The sequence below is a fragment of the Miscanthus floridulus genome, chromosome 9, assembly GCF_019320115.1.
Source record: "Miscanthus floridulus cultivar M001 chromosome 9, ASM1932011v1, whole genome shotgun sequence".
Lineage (NCBI taxonomy): Eukaryota > Viridiplantae > Streptophyta > Magnoliopsida > Poales > Poaceae > Miscanthus > Miscanthus floridulus.
The window spans coordinates 137380927-137387835 of record NC_089588.1 but is presented as its reverse complement, the minus strand read 5'-3'; the positions used below and the strand labels follow the sequence as shown (position 1 = coordinate 137387835).

Here is a 6909-nt window from a genome sequence, read left to right as displayed (position 1 = left end):
GCTTCCAGCTGACTTGTTGATGGCGTTCCCTGTACAGGTGGTGTCGCGCCTCCACATAGGTTAATGTCGCCAATTATTTTCGCCGACAAGTCCAGCTGGGTCATCCGTAGCTCCTCAGCCTTGTCTGGATCTACCTCCTTAGGGTATCCAGCCTCCAGGCACTTGAGATTGATCAAGGGGTAGTGAGCACGTACCATGCTTAGCACATGTGCGCCTGTGTACTCACCCGCCTCCTTCATGAACTCCTGGAACCATCCCCATGCCTTTCGGCATCTCTCGATCACTCCTAGCTGTGGCGTCCTTGGCACGTCCTCTGTTAGCGCCGGATCGATGAGGTTAAGGACCGGCAAAATGCCCGTTGCCACCTCCTAGCACCGGTTTTTCCAGGTGTCATGATCCTTGGTGATCTCTTGGCACTGCGCCTTCCAGCCGTCACGGTCTTTTATCATGGCCTCTAGATGCTTCTTCGCATTGATTTTTAGTACTGCAAACCGTACATGCTGTTAAGACGCTATATTACGCCAAACTACGGTAGGCAACAAAAATGAGCAAAGGGCTTTGAAAAACTTACTTTTCAGCTCCTCTGTCATCTTGGTCGTGTGGTCCTGGAGCTGCGACTGGTCGTGCGCCAGTTTTCTGTTGTCCTCTTTCAGGCGATCACACTACATGACCGCACGACTGTTCTCCTCTCGAAGACAGACCACTTCGGCTTCTAAGCCTGCACTACAGCTGTTACTACCAACAACGCAACAGCACTTGTTAGTAGTCGTTGTGATAAAGTGGCTACTTACTCGTTCTTTCCCGCTTTTTATTACTGAGCTGGATGACCAGGTTCTGGTTCTGGGACTCTTGCACCGTCTTTTCATGGTTGGCGGCTTCAAGTCGCTGGCACAAGCGTTCCACCTCCGCTGTCAGCTCCTTGTTGCTAGCGGCGATCCCCTTGATCTGGTCAAAGCATTTCTTGCAGTACCTTGCGGTCTTCATTAAGTCCTGTGTGCATATTGCTAAGTAAGACAGCTACGACTAGGCAGCGAGATCAGGGGGTGAATCGAAGCTTACCTGCACTTCCATCACCAGCCGTTTCGCCGCTCGTTCAACTTTCTTGGTCTCTTCGACCTTCGGGATTTCCTCATGGACAACCCATTGGTTGTTCCGCCAACGCGACACATACACATGTTGTCGCTTGTCCTGCGGACGGCCTAGGACCTCCTCCACTTCGTCCTCTTCGGGCTCTTCTTTTGGTCTCGGCGCTGGTCCGGCATTAGCAGCTTCTGCGATCACTATGACCTTCCCACGGGCTGCAGCATCGACAAACATGCTCTGTGCTCTCACCTCCGGCCGCTGCTCCTCGGTCTGTTCCGTTATCCTTGATGCTGAGCTGTTGCCCTCAGTAGGTTTAGCGCTCGGAGCACTCATGCTCGGCTCGGCTATTCCCTCGACCCCCTGCTCGGGGACTGTTGTCTGACTGTTTGTTTGCTGAGGTCCCAATGGATTTTTTGCTATGGGTTCCTCGATGGCCGGCTACTGGGCAGTCTGCTCTGAAATTACTGGCGGAGCCACGCCACTTCCGGCTAGCTGGTCCGGACTTTCGGTGGACGCTGAGCTAGTACATCCGAGATAAGTTCAGAAGGCAATCATATTCAATGCAAATTGCTAGCTTACATCAAGGTTACAAATACTTACATGTTGGAAGCGCGGAATGATGTGGCGAAGGCGCATCTTTTCGGCCGTGCTTGCTCCACGTGCTGTGCGGGTGACTCCTGGTCTCCCTCTACATCCAGCACTGTCGCTGGGCCTTGGTGCTCGACCCCTCCGCTGCTTGTCCTTCGCGCTGCAGTGGTCGGCGATGTAGGTCCCACCGGCACGGAGGAGCCACCTTGCTCCATCGACTCTAGTTGCCTCCTCCTCTTTCGAGGGACGAGTCGAAAGGTGTCTACATCCTCTCCCTCTGCGTCATCGTCCGACAAAGTAAAAATCACCTAACGACGCTTGCTGGCCGCCGGTCGCTTACCAGCAGCTTTGGCCGCTGCCTCCTCTCCAGCTCCGAGCACCGCCCAGTCGATGTCCTCGATCCCGACGCTTGTCTGGGTGGTTGGGTCAGCTCCTTGTGGCCAATCTACTCCAGGGGGTGGCAACACAAACACTGTCGCTCTATCCCGACCATTAATCTGGGAAACAAATGGGAGTGAACACAGTAAGTTTCTACCACAATATAAGACTACGGGTACAAGGCAAGATGAGTTACCTTTGGGGGAGGTCGGGTGAGCTTGAAAGCGTGCTCGATGTCGCTCAATTTGACATAATTTGGATCAGCTAAGTTAAATAGCTCTCCAATTCTGGCTCTGACTTCGCTTTTGTCAAGCGCCCCCTGCCTTGTCCTCATCGGGTCCACGCTACCTTGATACTCGTAGCTAGGATGTACCCGCCTCTGGTAGGGCTGGATCCGTCGGCTGATGAAGCTCCCGACCACGCTCGGACCATCCAGTTTTTTCCAAGGGATCATCCCAAATATTTCTAGAATCTGTTCTAGGTGCTCGGGCTTCTCTGACCAGCTTGTCCTCTTCTCTGGAATGTACCCCACGTCGCACAGCGTGATCGTGTTCAGCTCTTCATGGATGTAGAACCATTTCTTGTACCAGTCGTCAAGCGACGTGTTCCATGGGCAGTGCAGGTACTGGGCTTTCATGCCGTCACAGAGGTTGAGGTACACACCTCTGGCTATCTTCGAACCGTCGCTTCCTTTCTTCCGCAGACAGAAAAGATGGCGGAAAAAATCGAAATGGGGCTGGAAGCCGCCATATGCTTTGTAAAGATGTATGAAAGTGGCGACAAGGAGGATCGAGTTAGGATGCAGATTGCAAATCTCAATCTCGTAGTAAAGACAGAGCCCCTGAAGAAAAGGATGTACCGGAACCCCAAATCCCCGCTTAAAGAAGTCTTCGAACACCACGATCTCACCTGGTTGTGGATCAGGGTACCCCTCGCCCTCCGGCGCACGCCATCCTGCGAGCTCCTTGTTGTGGAGTACCCCCATGGTGACGAGGTCTTCAATGGTCTGCTCGTTGCTTCTCGATTTCCACCACTCCTTCGCCATGACTCCTGCTTTCTTCTACGCGTCACTTTTCGCCATGAATCTGGCCTTGCTGATGAACGAGGAACTGGCGGAGGATTGATTGGTGGTGATTTCGGAGGTATTAGGGTTGGCAAGAGGAAGAAGATGGCTACGGCTGTGAATGGCAATGGGGTTCAGTAAAAAGTAACTTACCTATCCTATACTATATTTAACCCAAGAGTTATGCCGTTTCGTCTGCCCGAGATTCTTGGGAGACGTGCGCACGCGCCATAGATGGTTGTTTTCATAGCCTCGAGATCTATGTCAATATATGCGCCTCTTCGTTGCTAGTGTATGCGCCTCTTCGTTGCCAGTGTGAGAGGGCCCATGCTGACGCACCTACTTACAGGTGCCACACAACTGTTTGTTTGAAAAGACAAGAAGGCAGTATGACGTGCTATACCCGTCTACTTTTTTGACCAGACATGTCAGATTGGACTTGACAGAGCAAGTAATTAAATAAATATAAAAAATAATAGTACAAGTGGCATATGGTTTTTCGCCGCACTTCTCGTGCTCAGGGACTGTCCAGACCACCGTCGTGCTCGGGGACTGTCCAGACCACCGTCGTACTCGGGGACTGTCTAGACCACCATCGTGCACGGGGACTGTCTAGACCACTATCATGCTCAGGGACTGTTCCGACCACTCTCATGCTCAGGGACTGCCCCGACCACTCTCTGAACATTGCTCGGAGACCGCTCTCCTCGGCTACATGTGATTTGTACTCACATACAGTTGAGAGGCATTTATTTAGACCTTGCTACAAGGCTGATACCTCGCCTTCCAGCAAGCTCGGGGACTACATCGGTACGATGCACCTGCCGGTGCATCTCGTATTGCTTGTACGACGATTGGATTCTCAACTTCAGTGGGAATTCTTTTTAGACCCTGGCACCACGTGCCTACGTCACCTACTACCAGGCTTGGGGACTAAGTGGGCACACTTCACCTTGCGGTGAATGTGCTTATTTTATCGACCCCTACGCTCTGACTGTTGGCCAGAACTACTATTGTCCTCGGGTCACTTCCATTTCTTTTCAGTGGGCACACTTGATAAGGAAAGAAATATTTTTCTTTTTTCTTTAGAGCACCATGCATTCTTGGGACAACCGGAATCTTCGGCTATAATCATGGTCTACTGCTCTCTGTTCTGACCAGAATACTGGCACATTCGATTGGTCAATATTTCAACCAGTTGGAGATGACATGGAGACGGATCGCATTAGCCGAGGGAGATTGAATGGTGTGTCGCAGCATAATACATGGTGCTTGGGGACTAGCTGTGGGGGTATTAACCCCTATACCCTTACGGCTAGGCTTGGGCCGGCCCGGACCAGGGGGTCTGGCCCACTAGAAGACGACGCGCGGCCCAGCCAATCTGTTCGGAGTCCCGCGCAAGGAATCAAGGCAGATTTGGAGATCAAGCAAGATCCTGGTCGGTTAGAATAGGAATCCTTATCCGGCCACCTATGACAATTGTAACTGGTTAGGATTAGTTTCCAGATCTGTAACCCTGCCCCCCGGACTATATAAGGCGGGCAGGGGACCCCTCTAAAAAATATCTCTCATTGACATACAACAATGCAATCAGACGCAGGACGTAGGTATTACACCTTCACGGCGGCCGAACCTGGATAAAACCTCGTGTATGTCTTGCGTCACCATCTTGTTTGTAGCTTACGCATCTGTCTGCCGATAATCTACTACCTTGGGCATACCCCTAGGTAGACTGCTGACCATATTTCGTCGACATAAAGCGAAACATCGTACCTCCTGATCTATCAAAACCGTTCAAATTACCTCCCTGATGTAGTTTTGAGCAGTTTTGAAGGCGTTTTATTCATTGTTTCAGTTAAAAAAAATCAGTAAGTACTTGATAAGGTTTTCAAACTACACAAAATGTCTCTACGCTTTTAGAAAACCCAACAAAAATCTGGAGATATATTGAGATATGAAAATCCAAATGAAATATTTATAGTTCATGAAATAACTTTAGATGCTTCAAAGTAACACCTGGCGCGTTGTTGCGGGAACTACTAATTTGGAATGAAATTTAACTATTCACATAATTCTTAGGAAGAGATTAACTATTATAAACAAATGTTAGTGGATAGCGTGGCCCACCGATGTGGACAACTAAATGTATATTAGTGGATGATGTGTCTCGCTAACGTGGATATCATAATTGCTTGTGCTAGTGGACTTTAATTGCAAGTGATAGTGGACTACTGAGGTGGACACCTTGCATGTCAAGATAATATTCTAGTGGGATTTAGAATTATAAGAGATATAGATTTGTGCCATACAAAGTTTCTTAAACAAGTTTATTCATTGATCGCAATCATTTTGGCATTTTCTAGTTATTTTTTCCATTTTCATAAAGATAAACCTATTTTTTTAGTTTCTAATTTTTCACAAGCTCTAAATATTTTATTTGGATTTTAAGTATCCTAATCGATCTATCTCTAGATTTTTTTTATTTTTAAAAGCTAAGAGACATTTTTTGGTGGTTTATTAAAAACCTTATCAAGTAGTTACCAATTCTTTTGAAAAAATACAAAACTGCTGCAAACTAGGATAGAGAGGTAACTTAAATTTTTTTAAGTTCAAGGGGTAAGATTGTCTGATTTTAAAGTTCAAGGAGCAAAATCAAACTATAACTATAGTTCACAAAGGTAGCTAGAATGGACGTTTTCCCTTTCAGCGTCCGCCCTGTCAAGCCATAGTTGTAGTGGGCCTAGCATCTTCGCGTATTTTGGCGATCCAACGAGGCACAACATCTGCCGGACCTAGACAAATCAGGCACGTGCAATGCCCATGACCTTCGGCTTTTTCAGCTTCTCTTATAATCCGTCTTTTTCAGCTTGTTTTTTCAGCCGGAACAATATTTTTCTCTCACAACAAATCAGCCGGAACAGTATTTCGGCTTGATTTTTCAGCGAAGCCAACGGGGCCTAAATTGTGCAAAAGGAAAAAATGGTTTCCACCGGGTCTCAAGAGCCTGCCTGCTGCCTGCGCAACATCACGAACAGTAGAGGTGGGGAGTGGGGATAACATAGTAACACATCAACAAAAAGACAACATTCATACGCAAGGGCGAAGGTATATGTTGAGTTTATGGGGTGCAAATGCACCCCACAAAAAAAAGTAAAAACAGTGAGTTTGATTAAAATTATCAGTGCATAATCTAACCTGAAAGGTTTCCTTGTTCCAACGTGTAAATAGTACTTGAACATCGCTGTTGACTGTTTGAATCACTTAGGGTTTTTAATAAATTCTTTGGTTTTTCAATTCATGAATAAAACATTCCGGCCTCGCACATACATGAATGAATGACTATGTGCCAATCAATAGAGACACAGGTACTCAGACCAAACACCACAAACAAAAATAAAAGAAGGGTAAAAGCTCAACATTGAACCGACCCGTAACTCACGACAAATCAAGCCCCAATTCTAGACTATTCTGGCCACCTGAAATTTCCAAAGAATTGTAAAGCCACAACTTCAGCCGACGATGGCATTCCTTCAGTCCCAAACAAGCATTCATATTATTCAGCAGGTCAGGTTTTCTGGCACTGTCTGTCGATGAGCATTGTTGTGGTAATAAGTTGTGCAATCATAATCTTTTCTCTAGTCTATCTTTAACCTGCAACAGAAAAATAAACAAACGAAGCTAAGGTTGGATGAAAGGGGAAAAGGAGATAAACAAGAAACAACATATGCAGCTAGCTTGTCCACCTGCATCGCCGTTGGTAGTTGATCTCGATGGTGGGACGATTGGGATGGATTTCA

The 6909-nt window shown here is 47.5% G+C and overlaps 1 pseudogene; it reads right to left on the bottom strand.

Moving 5' to 3' along the window:
* Window positions 1–6733: 6733 nt before the first annotated feature.
* LOC136481057 (disease resistance protein RGA5-like) overlaps window positions 6734–6909 on the bottom strand; it is a 42335-nt pseudogene continuing 42159 nt past the window's right edge.